At 40.9% G+C, this 19,275-nt stretch overlaps 1 protein-coding gene across 1 annotated transcript in view; it reads left to right on the forward strand.

The window, feature by feature from the left end:
* The first annotated feature begins 9,173 nt into the window (after positions 1-9,173).
* LOC129775444 (Y+L amino acid transporter 2) overlaps positions 9,174-19,275 on the forward strand; it is a 74,031-nt gene continuing 63,929 nt past the window's right edge. The window contains exon 1 of the mRNA XM_055780219.1: positions 9,174-9,349. The gene's annotated coding sequence lies outside the window, so the exon portion shown is untranslated. The remainder of the gene's footprint in view (positions 9,350-19,275) is intronic.

A 19,275-nucleotide genomic window follows, 5' to 3' on the forward strand; every position in this document is an offset into this window, starting at 1 on the left:
GCGCCGGAACTTTGCCCAATAGAGAAATATTGGGCGATTATGAAGCAGGCCCTCCGGAAGAACCCAAAAGTTGTCAAATCGGAGACGGACTTCAAGAGAAAATGGATTTCTGTTCAAAAAAAAAAAATACAACCTGACGTTGTACAGAACCTTATGAACGGGGTAAAGAGGAAGGTGCGAGCATACGGGCTTGGGCTCGAAGTATGAATAAAAAGAAAATGCCAAAAGTTGTTTAATAGTTTGTATTTTACTGTCTAAAATTTTCAAAAAGATCGGTCTACTGGGCGAATTTCTACAGCGTTTTTTCCGTGATGCAATTTGATTTGACACACCCTTTACTCCTTCAAAATGTGTTACCGAGATTTCGCCGGAAAAACCGCTGCTAGTGTCATTGTCAATTTTTAAACGATTTTATCGAATTTTTGTTCGCGTCTGACAGTCATTTAAAAGTTTAATATTTTTGCAGTTGCAGTAATTGGGAATAACTTCATACGAAAATGCGGCAGTGCGTATCGGACTCAATCTTGAGAATTAACCCTCTAGTCTACAACATTGAGTCTCACTCGATGTGAAAGACTGTGCCAAAAACTAAAACATTGAGTGTAATTTGTGGTGCGCTAGCAAAAAGGGTGTTTCACATAAAATTGTATCACGGAAGAAACGCTTTAGAACATTACCCATTGAGTATTTTCTCTTGACAATTTGGGTAAAAGTAGTTTAGAGTGTATCGTTTACATTGCATTTTTATTGCTGTCAGTTTTTCGAAAATTGTAAAATTGGCGTCACCCGAAAAGAAACGACGCGAATTGATTTTGCACAAGCACCTGGAGAATCCTCAAATCCACGCGGTCAGAATGGATCTTCTATTAGTGATCAGGATCACAATGCTTGGGTCAGGGATGTAAAGTTTAATCTGTCCAAGTCTTTCGTTCAGAGAGATAAGGACTGGGAGGGACTGCATACGTACAAAGTGCAGAAGGCTCTAAATCGTGACAAACGGCAAAATACGGTGGGAAGGTCACGAGCCCGGAAGCTGCACAATCAGATGCTGACGAAGCCTCATTGTCTCATCATGGATAATGAGACTTACGTCAAGGCGGACTTCCGGCAGCTTTCGGCGCTACTGTTCTTCACCACCCAGCACAAGCTTGATGTTCCGGAGAAAATAAGGAAGCAGAAACATCCAAAGTTTGCCAAGAAATACATGATTTGACAAGCGATCTGCTCATCTGACAAACGGAGTGCGCCGTTCGTGACTACCAGGACTGTAAACGAGCAGTTCTACCTCAAGGAGTGTCTACAGAAGCGTTGTTGAAGCAACACGAGTGCTCTACGATATTCTGGCCGGATATAGCATCGTGCCACTGTTCTAAGAATTCCCTGCAGTGGTACGAAGCCAACAGGCACTACTACAGTCAGATGTTGTACAGAACCTTATAAGTGGAGTTAAGCGTAAGGTGCGAGCATACGGTCATGGTAAGGAAGTTGAATGAAATAAATATGCCAAAAGCTTACTAATGGGTTATATTTTATTGTCCGAAAGTTTGAAAAGTATCGTTTTTCCATGGGACACCCTCTATCAGTGGGCGCTAGAACGCTCCACAGAGTTCTTAAATTAGTCGATGCGTGACGCGTCGAAGCGTTTGCATTTGGTCCGTTATTTTGGAAATTAAATCGTAGGCTAATAGGTTAACACGTTGAGCCCCGTCTCTAGGAATCAATACTGATTTTTTTTATTATGAGAGCGTTGATCACTGGGACTGACAGTTACAAAGTGACCACATAATTAACGTGAAATTACGAACTAACACTAGAACCTCGATTATCCGCGGAATTGATTGTCAATTGGCAACGAAAATCGCGCAATAAAGGACAAAATCTGGGATGCAAACACGCATAAAAACTATGTTTTATCAATATAGAAATCATTAAACTATCCTCCTGTAGGATTGTGTTCCCCAGGGATCAGGTAATGTGAACACCAAGATCATAACAAAACAGCAAGAGCCTACCAGTCACTGGCAAAGTTCGGAAAGGCCTTCAGAATTATTACTGAACTTGCACCGTAGCTCATCCAATCGCCGATAATGGAGGTTCTACTGTATTTTATTGAATTGGCTTGTTTATCACTTCGGATACTATTTAAAAATGCATCGAGATTTTATAAATAATTCATTAGTAGAAAGCGTTGGTGACCCTGAAAAGGACCAATTGTTTGCGTGGTTTTGTAGCAGCTGAAAATAGTGGATTGATAATTTACCTTCCCGAGAACAATACACTAGCAGGCGAGGAATAATTGTTTACTTTTTTACACACTGCTCGATCAATTTTCACGATTCGATCAAAATCGATTTTTGCATTCCTTGCATTTTTGCATATCAATTTAATTCAAATTCAATTGTTTTATGCAAATGTGGCAATCTCGCCTAGTCGCAAAAACGGCAAAATAATTCGTCGGTATTCGTGGAGCAGTTTACTCTCTATCAGATTGGCAGACCCGAAAGTAAGTTTGAGTTGTTGAAATTTGAATGAAAATTATCACTCAGTGTTGTTTAAATACATAGAAGACACAGTCCTGACCCTAATTTAACTTTTCTATAAATTTCCTTGCATTTTCAGCATAACTTTATCCATAATATAGAATCATCATCATACACAATTTTCGTTCAAGATTTTTAGTCACTTGCAGATAATGTGTTGCTTCATTGCGTAGAACACATATTTGATATGTAGAGCAAATTTTCATTTAAAATTTTTGTTTAATAAAAGTGTTTATTCCACCGGAATATCCATTATCATTTTTGCGTCACAGAAATGGAACACGGAGCTTAACGTTGTCTCGATTGGACTTGAGTCGAGCGGAATACAGAATTCAAAATTGCAATCCGTTATGGTTATTCTGACTCGATCGGGTTTCAGAATACCGGTGAATAGTAGACAGGTCTGGAATTTCTGTGGAAATTACACTATCGATTTCCTCAGGGCGTATTTTCTGGACTAACTAAACTTTTTTTTTCATACATACATTTATTGAATCTTCCATGATGTAGAAATAACAATATTTGGTTATACATTTAGTTCTAACATAATAAAGTATTACGTTTGTTATCAATTCTTACAGCTGAAATTTCACATGTTTGCTGTCGCACAACACTAACGTTTGACCACGTTAAAAAAATTAAGGTTTTGTTTCAGACGTGTTACCAGAGGTTGACCGAGTCGCCTTACTAGTGCGTTTGAATGATTCTTCACCTTTTCCGCATATTTCCTCCTCGTTTTATGAAGTTCTTCGTTAACCGTCACCATCCCTACGTCTCGATGTATGACACTATTGCGGATGTACCAAGGGGCGCCAGTAATTTGTCTTAGCAGTTTATATTGTACTCTTTCGATGATTTCGATATTACTTGCTGAGGCTGTTTGCCAAAGTTGACAGCCATAATGCCAAATAGGCTTCAGCATGGATTTGTATAGAAGTAGTTTGAACTCTAGTTTTAATTTCGACTTCCTCCCGATGAGCCAATGTATTTGAATTGCTCGCAATTTCAATTGCGTTTTCTTTGCTTCTATGTGTTTCTTCCAGGTTAGACGGTGGTCTAGGTGTACACAGAGATATTTAATATCAGTCGATTGAGGTACTGCAGTTCCATTGAACTTGATTTGTGGGCATGTATCCTGATTAAGCGTGAACGTAACATGGACACATATTGTTTCATTTACTTTTATTCTCCATTTTTTTTTTTTTGAAGCCACCTTTCCACGACCGTTATGTGTTCCTGGAGATCCCGTGAACCAATCGTTCTGTTTTTGTGACTGCTGAGAATAGCTGTGTCATCTGCGAATGTTGTAGTCATTAAGTTCCGCGCGGTCGGGAGATCAGTTGTGTAGATGAGATAGAGAACTGGTCCAAGAACACTGCCCTGAGGAACGCCAGCATATATTTCTCGTTCTTTCGATAGTGTTTGGTTATACCGAACATGAAACTTTCTTCCCAGTAGGTAAGAACGCATAATTTCATATACTTGTGGTAGCATATTTTTAATTTTATAGAGCAGTCCTTCGTGCCAGACTTTATCGAATGCTTGAGCTACATCAAGAAAAAGCGCTGAGCAATATCCGCGTCCTTCATATACTTCACGAATTTCTTCTATCAATCGGTGCACTTGTTCAATAGTGTCATGTTTTGCTCGGAATCCGAATTGGTGATTCGGGATTAATCTTTCAATCTCGGGCGCTGATTTTATTAGGATAATTTTTTTGAACACTTTTGAGAAGATTGGAAGGATGCTAATAGATCTATAAGATTCCACTTTCTGTGCGTCTTTACCTGGCCTAGGAATCATAATTATGGTCGAAATTTTCTATGCTTGTGGAAAATATCCTATATGGGTCATTGAGTTGAAAATTCTCGTGAGATGTTTAATTGCTAGGTCAGGTAGTTTCTTGATCATATTTCCGTTGATGTGGTCGATGCCGGGTGACTTTTTCACATTGATTTGATTTTTGATAACATGTCTCACCAGCCGATGTTTGATTTTCATTTTGTTTTGGTTTGTAGCACCAGAAAATTCGAGCGTTTCTTGATTGGGTCCCGATTGATTCGGAGTGAAAACTTTTTGAAGATGGTTTGCAAAAGTTGCTGCTTTCTCATCGTCACTTCTGGCCCAATTACCAGAGGGCATTCTAAACGGCGGGACCTGTAACTGAGGTCGTTTTAGATTCTTAGTTGCCTTCCATAGTGAGTAATTAGTATCTTGATTTGGCGACAATTCAGTTAAGTAATTATGGAATTTTTCATCTTTCTCGTCTTGTAATAGCCTTCTTTATTTACGCTGTGCCATATTGAATTGGTTTTTAGATTCTGGCGATCGTTTGTTTATCCAGATACGTCTTAGTCGTCGCTTTTCCGCAACTGCTGCTTTTATGTGGGATGAAGTAATATTTTTTTGTGTTTCTGGGTCTTTATAGGTGGGGTAGCTATCTCCGGAGCATTTTTCATGAGTACATTGAGCTGGTTAACTGCGTCCTCGATATGATGTTCGTTATCCGTAGTAGATTGAGAATATTACAGGAGATGTATGTCTTATATTTTGTCCAGGTCGTTGAAAAATTAGTGAGATTAGATGACGTCTGCTTCACTTCCTTTTCTATAAAATATCCCAGGAGTATTGGTGAGTGATCTGATGAAGTCCAGAAGAAGCTACGATCTAATTCGTTTACTATCAATATTTTTTGCGACAGCGAAATCTAGCAGGTCCGGAAGTCGTGCGAGATCCTCTGGCCAGTGTGTCGATTCGCCGCATGATGCTATGTCATAGCCAGAGTCAGCGATGACGTTGTACTAACTAACTAATTTGAAAATATGTGTATAAAGTAATCCTCATTTCTTCCATTCAACCGAATAAATACATCCAGCAATAGGTGGGACCGAATCCGACCAGATTTAATTTTTTGTTTGGCACACACACTTTAATGTCATGACAATGCATTGCGTTCTAACCTGGCAATAACAAAGACTGTGTAGGCTTTGCTCATGATAGCGTTTCGCAAGGTAATTTATTCTTCTTTACGCCGCTTTTGTTCAGTTGCCTACTATGATTCCAGCAACGCATGTGCATTGGATCTGCACACGTTCTCTCCTCTCCAGCTGGTGTTTTATCTGATGATAATAGCATGATCGTGATTTTGTAATTCGACCAAGTGTGATTTGAAGTATTTCAATAATTCATGGTGTTCACTCTAGGCTTCCAGCTCGCCAGCGATGCGCCTGACTTTAGGCGAATCAAGGTTACTTGCGCATGTATGGATGAAAGTTCGATGTAGCGGACGTGGTTTTAAGCCAGAATTAAAAAATATGGATGGGTTATACCTATGATATAACCGCAAGGTTGACGTAGGACTGCTGTTGACTTAGTAATCAATTTAAATAATCTTTAATTAGCAATAATCCCACCTCGGATGTTCATCATTGGGTACTATATCGCCGCTGTGCAGAGCTATTTTAGTGTGTATTGATGAAATTATTGATTACACTAGTGAATGAATGAAACTATTTATGAATTCAATTGCAAACAAATCCCAATTTTAAGTCAATTCATGCATTATGGTAGTAGTTATCGCAGCAAATAGTTATAAACATTTTGCTTAATCATCAAACGGTATGCGTAGAAGTTCAGTGAGCTGGCGACATGAAGAGATATCTTCCAATGCAGTCTAGAATAATCGAGCGTTGCATTTGTACCCGCTTTTGTAGACCGTGTTAGCAAAACGAATTACGGAGTGTAAAAGTGCATGGGGGTATAAAAATTATTGCCGACTTGAATGTATCTGCAATGCCGATTCTCCCAAACTTCTTGGTTTCGGAATCTGTATTGGGAAAACACATTCCGGTTTGCAAAAATGCAGGCGAGTACAAAAGTACCCGTAGTTTGCATCTATTTTGCAATGCCAATTTCCCCATGCTACATGTTTTTGAAATCTGTGTTAAGGAAACACTCCAATTTGCAAAAACGCAAGCGAGTACAAAAGTACCCGCAGATCGCATCTAATTTGCTACGCCAATTTCCCCTGGCTCCATGGTTTTGAAGTCTGTGTTAGGTAAACATTCCGCAGAAACGCAAAAGCGTACAAAAGTACCCGTAGCTTGCATCTATTTTGCAATGCCGATCTCTTCAGGCTCCATGGTTTTGAAATGTGTGTTAGGAAAACATTCCGATTTACAGAAACGCAAGCGAGTACAAAAGTACCCGCAGATTGTATCTATTTTGCATTGCCAATTTCCTCAGGCTCCATGATTTTGAAGTCTGTGTTAGGGAAACATTCCAATTTGCAAAAACGCAAACGAGTACAAAAGTTCCCGCAGCTTGCATCTATTTTGCAATGCCGATTTCCCCTGGCTTCATGGTTTTGAAGTCTGTGTTAGGGAAACATCCATTCATTTCAGCGATCGTACCTCAATCGTTGCGCAATCATAACTGAGTGGATTTCCGAGCGGCACTCGCTTATATACTGGTGATTCGGGATTAATCTTTCAATCTCGGGCGCTGATTTTATTAGGATAATTTTTTCGAACACTTTTGAGAAGATTGGAAGGATGCTAATAGATCTATAAGTGTGATTTCAATAGCCTGTTTTGAAAGCAATTTTAGGGCTATTGAAACAAGTTTTTGGATCAAAAAGGTACAAGCATATAACGCGTAGACATTTTATCTTTCGAATGAAGTGTTTATCATACTATTTCGTTCAGTTGTTTAGGAGTTATTGACGCTCATAATCTCGTTCTCCAGCGTAACACTTTCGTGTTCGAAACTTTGAACTTACACCCCAGTATAGAAATGAAAGACGTAGTCCTACGTCAAAAACATTTTTTTTCTGCATGGGACAACTCTAGTCGGTAGTTAATATATGGTAATCGGTATCCTAGCATTCTCGTCTATAGTTTACTTCCTATTCTCGTGCATACCAAGTTTTTTGTGTATAATTTCATCAAAATGGGTAGAGGCGTTTCGGAGGAGTTCGACCTTAAACACCGTGACACGAGATTCATATATATATTTTATATAATATTTTAACCCATCCCTACCCGATTTATTAGTCTTTTAACAGGTTCGTCACACGTCACACGGTCACACGTCATACGGATTTGCTTTCATTCCGAAGGAAGAATGGGAGAATTGAACTCGAGACCTTTAACCACTTTGCCAGATCGCCCCCTGTATGGTGTACTGCTATGTAGAAAGAAAAATCCTATTTGCATCCATCGATACATTTCTTGCATCCATCGATACATTTCTTCGATAATTCAGAAGTTATTTTTGTTGAAAAAAGATCAACGGACAGAAATACAATTGAATAGATATAAATTCAATATAGCCTGTTCTTTAAAGTAATTTAATAGATTTCCAGCGAAAGTTTTTCGTTTTAGCATTTACGACAAAACAACGTCGAATTGGACGGCATGGAAGATTGAAATTATGATTTCGCAGAAGTCAATGAGGTAGATGAAACACGACTGAGAAACCCAGGGTCCTGCTACCACCTATCTTTCCCCAACTGTCACCCAATATTTAACATATACAATTAACACACATGTGCTTTAAGTTCTTTTTTGCTGGATATATCATCTTGAATTCTAATTTATACATACATTTACCATACATTTCTCCTTAAATTCTCCACCACTCGGAAACTATCGGATTGGTTTTTCAATGTTACGTAAGTTATTGTGTACGTTCGCTTCAGGAAAAACTATCCAAAAATCTAACATTAGAATGTCATTGCTCCACAATAACACCATCAACATCTGGCATCTAACCATGTGACTCCTAGACACCACATTGATACATAGGAAGCGAGAATTCATTCCAGCAGTCAGCTTCCATGGAACATGCGCTGTTGAGTTTGCATCAAAGACGTCATGAACATTTCTACTGGGGCAGAATGAGATTATTTAAAATGCATTCCGGATGGCGCAATACAAGTATTGGGATAGGCAATAAACATCGACGTCACATCCTACAAAACAATAAATTATCAGGCGCTTCATTAGGCTTCAGTACGGTTGAGGAAGGGTACATTAACTCTTGAACATAAATATTAAGACGAACATTGAAAAATTCAGAAATGGTCAGTGTTGAAATTGCAAATCCTGTAAATGCAGCATCAAACATGACAGAAATATGTTATTTTAGGTACAGTAATTATTCTTTAGTGGGACGAAGATGATGATAACAACATCAAAACTGATGACCTGACACGTGCTAACGTCATTCAGTCTGAATAATGAACCCACTGATTAACCCATACAACTCGCAAAAATAAAAAAAACAAACAGACGAAAACTATTACATCTAATGTCTACGAAAAGTCAAGTCGAGTCATGCACTGTTGATGACGGTGTCAGTCACGACCGTCCAATTTTGGAGGGGTAATTTAGCCTACGCAATTGTGCCAAACATATCTGCCATCCACCACCCCTCTCGAACGCACAATCTCCACCACAGTGCCGACAAGTTTACGGCACTGGAAGGACGCATGGAAAACGTGCTTCGTTCCATCCGAAGGAAGGTCTCGTTCTGTGTCGCGTTCTGTGTCGCGCTGGGAGTGTGTTTGTGTGTTTTGGTTATGTGGCGATGTTATCCCTGTAGAGCATACAGCATCCCCTTCTCGTCTAGCATGTCAATTTTCGCATTCAAGTGAAGATCGCCAAGCAATTGGGCTCGATTTTTCTGCTGTCTCTCGGTTATTGGGTTTCAAAGTAGAAATGATTTTGTGAATAAAAGTGATCAAAAAGATATCCAGGAGGATAACCTATACTGTCTGAGCAATAGAAAGGTCGCACTATTGTGAAGTAAGTTTAATATTGACCCGCTGTGTGGAGTAACCTAAATCGCAACCCCCGACTGTGGAAATTGAGTGAAAATAAATGAGATGAATTGCTTTCGACGATAATTGATGCGCATTTCTGGCGTGTATTCAGCGGGGAACTCCCTTGCACCAATCCTGATTCCCGCCTATCACGTAAGGGAGATAAGAAAAAGGAATAGTGAAATTTCAATTATATGCTCATCGTTTGAAGAGCGGTTCCGTGTACTAAGTAGAACGAAAGAGGATGTGGAACTGGCAGATCCTTTGCGTAACGAGAATAAAACGGAATACAGCGATCCCACGAACGACGCGGGATGACTTTTCGCATTCAAGTGACCTCAAAGAAAGGGTGTACACAAAGTGGAAAAACTGACTGAACTTGCATTGTGGTCGAGTGGTTGAGTTGAAGTCGATATCATGTAAACATAAGTGGTGCTAAACGAGAGTGGAATAGATAATCCGTTGATAGGTCAATTCGTTCAGAAAGTGTTCATTATGTTTTCGTACATTAATATACATTTTGCAGTGTTGCCGTATAATTAATCCAAAATTTTTTTCACTCGGTTAAAATTAAGTAGAAGTCATTTCCATGGTTTTTAAAGACATTCAAAGCGCTCTGTATTTCGTTTTCCTCGGAATTGGTTATACTCGGCCGTTCCGTGTATTGTCACACGGTATATAAGATGAGACAAAGACTGAAGGAAGCAGTGGTGAGAAATTCCTGTTCAAGCGATTTGAAATAAGTTTTCATCGGTTTCGCACCATGTACCCGAGCTTTGTCATGTTGGAAAATTAGTTTATTTGGTTTTCTCTAATAATTGACGCGAAATCATAAATTGGGGTAGAATTCCCGTGATAATGGTATAATATGGTATAATGGTAATACTAAAAAACTAGTTATACTGAATAAAACTATTCAGTATAACTAGTTTTTTAGTATTACCATTTTTACCAAAGCCATTATTTTTTTTAAACTTCAGAACATTTTTTTCTCACTGCTCTGTGCAGTGTACAAGCTGAGACCGACCCATGCTTAGTCCGTGTAACATCCGCGATTGATGTTATGTTTTTTAAAGAGGTTAGGAAAGTTCTACCAACCTTATATGGAACGGGTAAAAACAGACATCGTGTGAGACTCATCAGCTACTAAAACGAAATCTCAGGAGTAGACGATTGAGGGATGAGCATGAATCCCCCCGGGACCACATCGAGACGACTGCTTCAGGGAAGTAATACCTCCACAATTACCTTCGGTTTCTCGGGACACGATTCAACGGGCGTTACTGGACCTTTGATCTTCACCATCACGACACGATATGCAATGCCCCATGGGATAACATCCGCATCTCGGCACAGCTTCTTAGAAAAGTTCAATTTGTTCAGTCTAATTTCCCGTTTCGAGGCGGTACATCGTACTACGCCCCTCTCTGTCAGGTTGAGTTGCCAATTTTTCAGTTTTTCTTGTTGTATCCCAGATCCTTCGTCATGATGGTGTGGGCAATCCCGATCGATACATCCAGGTCAGCTGCGGTCTGTCGGTTACTATCGAAATGATGAGTTGTGAATATTTGTTGCTATGTAAAAATCCACATAACGCCGTGGCTGATTTCAAGATCAATTTGATAAAGTTTCCCTCTGCAATCGAGTTCTAAAACGTTTTAACTCCAAGTCCGAAGTTCCGCTATCTGGGTGAAGAGCTTCAATGAAAAGGTTCTTGTCGAGAGCTGTCCTCCGTACTTATGACTCCGTAGACCGATTCTATACCGGATCACCTGACGATAACTATGCGCATTCCCAATTCGCACGTTTTCCACTCCGTGTACGCCACCAACCACGAACTGCAAACAGTGACGTCGATAATGGGTTCGCGGCCATCTTCCCGAAAAGATCACCAGCACTTTGTTCAAAAATGTCACTTCCAGCTTTGTGAGCAGTGTTGCCACATATCTATCTGTACTGGGAGCGAAAAATCCTTGTTCATCTGTACATTTTCTTAAAAAAAAATGTTTTTTAATGATGAAATCTGTACCATTGAAAATATTTGTTGCATAGAAAAATAAGGTGGGTTATATCTATGATATTACCAACCTTATTTTTTTGTATTGATTAAATTATTGATTGAATTTGCAAATTCAATTGAATTCAACATATTTGCTTTGTAAGTAAAGAATTGGAACAAAAACCATGTAAGATCAATTCATGCATTGTAATAGAGATCATGGTATGAGTAGGAACTCTTACCTTCTTGATTGGATCGAAGCTTAAAATTTGTCTGACACCAATCACTTTTTGTTCAGAGAGTTCAGAAAGAAGCTCTAATCAAGTTAATTAAGAGCAATAGAATACATATTTTTGAGGGACGAACGAGACAGATGGAAATCGAAACAGACACTACAACGGTTAAATACGCGGCACATGCTAGATATAGGTTCATTATACCCGTAATTTGTTCGGGTTGATGGAATGTATAAATAGTTCTGAGATCGTAAATTACGGCGATTTATGTTGAATTTAATCAACCGAAGGAGCTCAGGACAATCGATGTTCGACAAAATCAAGTCGGAGGTAAATAGGGCCTTGGCAACGTTCCTGCGTGAAGCTAATGAGTCCAGTCCAATCAATTTGCAGCGATCCTCGTATCTAGGTAGGTTTATTGGATCATTCCACGGTAAATTGCGCAAGGCGAAACGAACGAATTTTCGCTGTATCGACTCAATTCGCTGAACATTATTCTGGTAATACGGTGACCAAACCACGCATGCATATTCAAGGATCGAGCGTACCAATGAGCAATAGAGAGCCTTAATGCAGTGTACGTCCTTGAAATCCTTTGTGACGCGGAAGAGAAAACCAAGAGTTTTAGACGCTTTAGATACGATGTAGGATATATGGTCTCGAAAGGTTAATTTACAATCCAACATAATCCCGAGGTCTTTGATTGTGTTGACACGGTCAAGTAAAACACCATGCAGCTTATATCCGAAGCCTATTGACGAACGCTTGCGTGAGAATGAAATGACTGAACTTTTTGAAGGGATTAAAAACATCCTGTTGGTTACACACCATTCGGCGAATATGTCTACTTCAGACATAAAAAATACATCCCGGCATAACACCACGTAGTTGCGTTGGTTGAGGGTGGGGTGGTATATGATCTCTATAGGGGTCTTGTCGAACAACGACTTAGTACCTAGTAGAAGTTCAACCTGCTTCTCATCTCATATTATTGCTTATCGTCACTTTGAAATTTTGCGTCCTTGAATTTGTTGCCGATCACACCTTGGAACAATAAAAGAGTTGGGTGGAATATTATTACCTTCAGTTTTAGTAACAAAATCTGCAAGGATCCAAAGGATCACCAAAAGGATCACCTTCAGTGACAGAGTCGAGTTGCGATTTATTAAGGGGTATAATGACCTCATCAGTGCATTGCACTTGGTGTTAATTTTATCAACATGCATGCCAAAGAGCAACTTGCTTCCCATGGTGGGGCCGAGGTAAGTGACCTCACTAGACCATTCCACCGCAGTACCACTAAGTCTGACTTTGACAGCATCAGCCGACACAAGTCAGGGAGATTTAGAATATGGAAAAGTCTGGGTATTCACAGCGTTGATACAAATTTTCCACTTGTTGAAATGTTCTGAAAGTACGTCCAAGCCTCTCTGAAGTTTGGCAGCGAGAACTCTAGTCACTCTACCCTTGTAAATGATCGCGATGTCATCTGCGAACAGCGACAGAACGCCGTCATCCGAAAAGGGAGGTAGGTCGGATGTGAAGATGTTGAAGAGTATTGGCCCAGGCGTACTTCCTTGGGGTATTCCGACGTTGATGTTAAACAAATCTGGGTTCGTTCGATGTTGCATGAATCTGAGTTTTTGCCATCGACTTGTTCCGTCTGATAATGTTACAGACTCTTGTCAGTTGATGAACAGTGGATCGTCCCTTACGGAATCCAAATTGTTCTTCAAGAAAACCATTATTCTCCTCAGCAATAGTGAGCAGTCTAAAAAGGAAAGCTTTTTCAAAAAGCTTAGAAACAGCTGACAGTAGACTAATGGGACGATACCTGAAGGCCTAGAAGGATCCTTCTCAGGTTTAAAGATTGGTATGACTTTAGCTGTCTTCCAGCTCGAGGGAAAGTAAGCAGATCGAAGGCAAATATCAATGCAAAACTATGGTAGAAACTCAGTTTCTTGAGTTCAAGATTAAAAGTATCGTCGAAACATGGGACCTTCATATTCTTCGAAGTTTTGAGAGAATCCAACAGTTTGTCAGCTGTGATATCTTGATTAATTGGACATTAAGTTGACTCAGTGAGGAGATTGGTATCTGAAACGGAAATCTCAATGGGACTATTGATGTTCAGCCCAAGATTGTGGGAGTTGACGAAGTGCTGTCCTTTCTCGTTAGCCTTCTCTGTAGGTTTTACCAAACGATCTGTTGTGCTTTTAACCGAAATAAGAGAGGTGAGCGGTGGAATAGGTCTAGATTTTCTTTTCAAAACTTTGGCTTGTTTCCAAAATGGACGAGCACAAGCAAGCTCGAGAAGTTACGATTCCGTAGCTCAACAAGTCTAGCTAACGAATAATTTCGGTCGATGTCTTCAGTCGATGTTCTCATCCACACACCGTTCAAATCTATCCCAGTTTACTCGATGGTAATCCCTTCGAGTGTTTCGATGACTGTTCACGACGGAACCGATCTCCAGGACTACCATAAAATGGTCAGAGCTTAACTCTTCGAAAACCTCCGTTTGAGAGACGTTACTTCCCATGTTGATGATGAAATAATCGACGGTCGCATGAGCCCGGATCGCGACAGCCGAGTTGGGGAGTCAGGGCTCAAGATATTGTAGTGAACCTCCTGAAGATCGTTCCTAAGATGATCCCGTTCCGGTTACGTCTGCTGTTGCCCCAAGCTTCGTGTTTAGCATTAAGGCCACAGCCGATAATGTACCTCATCTGCCGCCGTGTCAGTTTGATGATGTCGTTTCGATAGTCATTTTCTGAACCATACCGTTGATTGACCTGCTTAGGACAGTAGACAGCGATGATGTTCATAGGACCGACAGCTGATTCTACCTCGATTTCAATCGCTTCTATTATTTTCGTTCGGAAACTTGGCAGCAGACTACAGGTGACGTTGCGCCTCACAGCAATAGCCACTCCTCCTCCTCCGGAACTGGTTCTATCCAGCCTAAGAGGTCGGAAGTCTCCGGCTCAAGGTGGGTCTCAGTAATAATAGCGATGCCGAATTCTTTGGAGTTGAGAAAATCGAGAAGCTCGATGTGTTTGTTTTTAATCGAACAAGCGTTCCAGTTGGCGGCTTTGATAATTTCACGGTCCATATTTGTTGATGAAGGATGTAACGGCTTGAAGCTGTTGTGTTTTGGTACGACAGGTGCGCATGATAATCATCACTTCAGACCTGATTTTGACCAGTTCCTCTGCTGTAAACGGTGAATCGTCATTAAGCGTACTGGCAGCAGCACCAGCGTACGACAACCCTGGAGCACGGGCCGATCCTTGGTTTGGTTGAGTTGCTACTATGCAGAGGCGACTTTGAGCTGAGTGACTAGGATTAACCGCTTGTTTGTTTGAAGAGATCGGTGCGGAAGCTTGGTGATTATTTAAAGGAAGCGGCTCCAAGTTCGGAACCATTCGACGGGGCTGAAGCGCTGGATAGTGTGATTCAGTGTTAGCTGGAGGAAGACGAGCACTGCGTTGACGACCAGGCTGATTTCCAATCGTTGACTTGTGACGGATGACGATGAATTCTGCTCACTTGGTACAGGTACGGGTTGTGATTCTCGCCACAGTTCACGCATTTCGGTTCGATGTCTTCTGCTTGACCGCAGGACCCAGTGATATGGCCACCAGAGCACTTATCGCAGCGCGGTTTTATATAACAGTTTTTTGTACCATGACCAAATCAAAGCCAGTTCAGGCACTGTGTCACGTCCCGATGTTGCGCTCGGTAACGCTCCCAATTTATGATGACTTGAAACATATTCCTTTAGAGCACCAATGGTAGTGGTGCTTAACAAAATGGACCAGACACAACTGATCCTGGGTAGCTCTGATTGGATGGAGAAGGGGGTTCGGATAATGTCCACGTGGATACATGAAATGAATATTTTTGAAAATACATTAATATCCATAATCAATAAAGAATAAAATCTGCTCTGTTATCAAATTTCAATCTTGCCGCCCCTTGCGAGTACTCCGTATTTATCAATAAGAGACCATATTTTTTCATATTGTAGAACTGTTTCGCTGAAATGTGTATTCTGAGAGTAACGCACATGAACTGAGAGTGATGGATTTATTTACAGTGGCAGAAGAGGATCATACATTCCGCCAGGACGAAGACACCACCAAAGAATATTAGAATTTTGTAATTTGAAAAATGCACGACATAGTTTTCCTAGGTACGGGGTTTCTTGTTGTATATGTCTTTTGAGAACTCCAAAGGTGATGAACCAAAGGAAAATGAACAACAAATCACCTGGTGAAGCTTGGTTACGTAGAACGCTACAATATATCGGTTCCATACTTTTGCGTCTTGTGTCTGGTGAGTTTGGAAAGAAATTCCGTTTGATGTGCTTCTATAAAGCTTCGATAAATTCTAACAAGTACTGTTTATAACTAAACGAAACCAAAGTCGGCGATCCAGAATAAACTAACAGAATTAACCAATAAAATAGATGTCATATTCCATCAGGACAATGTCAATCTTCCTTCTCTTTGACAACCTGGCCGATGTTAGGTTTGCCTGAGAAGTGCTATTTCACCCGCCGTTCTCACCAGATATTGCACTTTCCGGTTATCAATTTTTCAGGCCACTTTTCTTGCGCAATAATTTCGACTCATTGGGTAGCATGAAAAAAACCTTGTCCAGTTTTTAGGAGAAACCAAACAAGTGTTGGGAGGTTGGGCTTTGAAGTTGCGGAAGGATCGATTCAGCAATACCTTGCACTGTGTAAACTAGGCATAAGAATTAACCAATCAATATTTTGAAAAAAAAACTTCGCAAAGAAACACGATGTTTGGAAGCCACATGAATTATTGTAAATTTTTGCTACATTTTGTAAATTTTTGACTGAATTTTCATCAGCAAATGGATCACGGTGTATAAAGTGCGAACACGAAATTATTGCGACACATTCAACAGGGCATAGCTTTTTTACCATTGGGTAAAAATCAACCAAATTTTGCACACTTTCTCATTGATGTGTATTGTCTACATGCTGTCAAACTCGAAGTCGTGTTTTTCGATTCAACGAAAATGGAGGTGAACCAACGCAAGTCGAGAGAACAAATTCTTCCCAAACACCTGGAATTTCCTGACCTGTCGCACCGGCAGTTGGGAAAAATGTTGAACATTCACCATTCAACCGTCTCCAGAGTGTTGAAGCGGTTCCAGGAGCGGTTGACGTTGGACCACGGCAAAGGATCTGGAAGAAAACCCAGACCGGAGAACAAAAAGACGGAGGGAAAGGTGAAGCGGATGATTAAAGCAAATCCCAACGTCTCAAGCCGTGATTTGGCTAAAAAGATCGGCATGTCACAGAGCTACGTCCAGAATGCAAAGAAGAGAGCTGGACTACAAACATACAAGGTACAGAACTTCCCAAACCGCGATGAGCGGCAACAATCGACGGCTAAAACTCAGGCACGGAAACTCTACGAGAAGATGCTGACAAAATATGGCTGCTGTGTGATGGACGACGAAACGTATATAAAAGCCGATTTTAAGCAAATTCCGGGGTTGGAGTTTTTCACCGGCAAGAGCAAGTTCGATGTGGACGACAAATTTAAGAAGAAGAAAATGTCGAAGTTCGCCTCCAAATATCTCGTTTGGCAGGCCATCTGCTCTTGCGGACTGAGGAGTGAGCCTTTCGTGACAAAGGGCACAGTAAATGGCGAGATCTACAAATCTGAGTGCCTCGAGAAGCGCCTTTTGCCGTTCTTGCAGCAGTACGACGAAGCTCCGCTATTTTGGCCAGATTTGGCATCATGCCACTATTCTAAAAGTGTCCTGGAGTGGTATGAGGACAATTCTGTCCATTTTGTTCCAAAGGACATGAACCCGCCAAACTGTCCGGAGCTGCGCCCGGTGGAGCAGTACTGGGCAATAATGAAGCGGGAACTTCGGAAGAGCAAGAAGACAGTCAAAGACGAGAAGGACATGTTAAGAAAATGGAAAAAAAAAACTGAGAAACTGGTACCGGATGACACTGTAAAGACTTTGATGGAGGGCATCAAGCGAAAATGCGTTCAATTTTACACTCAAGGCTCCATCGATTAACTTTTGTTTTGATTTTTGAAGTAAATATATGTATAAAACTATCCTAAAATTTTGGTTTGATTCTAAACATTATAAGAAAATTGGCATGACATTTTCGGAGTCGCAATAATTTCGTGTTCGCCCTTTAGGTGGGTAAAATACGATATTGTTCGCAAAGATCATGGGATAAGCAATACAAACCACTACAAATAACATCAAAGCCAGGATTCCACAAAAAGGGACGCGTTGTGTACTGGTGGTGGAACTGGAAGCGAATCCCCGATTATGAGGAGTTACATGGCCAAAAGGTTAATTCAGTGATGTACGGTTTACAACTGGATAGATTTCACGAGGCGATTATGGAAGAAACCACCAGAATCGATCAACTGATGGTATCTTCCACCAGTCTGGTGAAGCCAACGATCACGATACAGATTTATTGTTCATTTGAGCCGTCATTTGTGTGTTAAACAAACTAATAATACATAATTTAACACGAAATTCTTATAACTTGAACAGCATGATGATACCGATATCGATTTTTTATCACTGCTGCTTTGTTTCGCGATTCCAATAACCTTTTTGTAATGAAGCCCTAAAGGGTGTGTCACATCAAATTGCATAACAGAAAAAACGCTGTAGAAATTCGCCCAGTAGACCGATCCTTTTGAAAATTTTAGACAGTAAAATAAAAACTATTAAACAACTTTTGGCATTTTCTTTTTATTCATACTTCGAGCCCAAGCCCGTATGCTCGCACCTTCCTCTTTACCCCATCCATAAGGTTCTGTACAACGTCAGGTTGTAGTTTTTTTTGAACAGAAATCCATTTTCTCTTGAAGTCCGCCTCCGATTTGACAACTTTTGGGTTCTTCCGGAGGACCTGCTTCATAATCGCCCAATATTTCTCTATTGGGCGAAGCTCCGGCGCGTTGGGCGGGTTCATTTCCTTTGGCATGAAGGTGACCCCGTTGGCTTCGTACCACTCCAACATGTCCTTTGAATAGTGGCACGGAGCGAGATCCAGCCAAGAGATGGTCGGGCCCTCGTGCTGCTTCAATAGTGGTAGTAAGCGCTTCTGTAGGCACTCCTTAAGGTAAACCTGCCCGTTTACCGTGCCGGTCAGCACGAAGGGGGCGCTCCGCTTTCCGCAAGAGCAGATCGCTTGCCACACCATGTACTTTTTGGCAAACTTGGATAGTTTCTGCTTGCGAATCTCCTCCGGAACGCTGAATTTGTCCTCTGCGGAGAAGAACAACAGGCCCGGCAGAAGTACAGATGCACGGGCCGAAGGTTGTGCAGTCCACTGATCATTCAACAAGAGCCAAAGGTTGTACCGCTCATGACAACTCTACACGAGCTGATGTTTGCGCCGGCTAGTGACCATTCTATCCTGGATTCCTCGAGTCGAGAAAGACGCACCACGCTAGATATGGGGTACAGACAAGGGGGACGTTGCTGATTAATGGTCAGCTGCATCCGAATAGGAAGTATCCCGTGTCGGGCACACGTACAGAGCATCGAAGACTGCAACATACCAATTATGAGAACACTTGTAATACTAACCTCGAGCCAACCGCGAGTAATCGGTTACATATTACTAACATAGTTGTAAGA

This window comes from Toxorhynchites rutilus, chromosome 1 (genome assembly GCF_029784135.1).
Source record: "Toxorhynchites rutilus septentrionalis strain SRP chromosome 1, ASM2978413v1, whole genome shotgun sequence".
Lineage (NCBI taxonomy): Eukaryota > Metazoa > Arthropoda > Insecta > Diptera > Culicidae > Toxorhynchites > Toxorhynchites rutilus.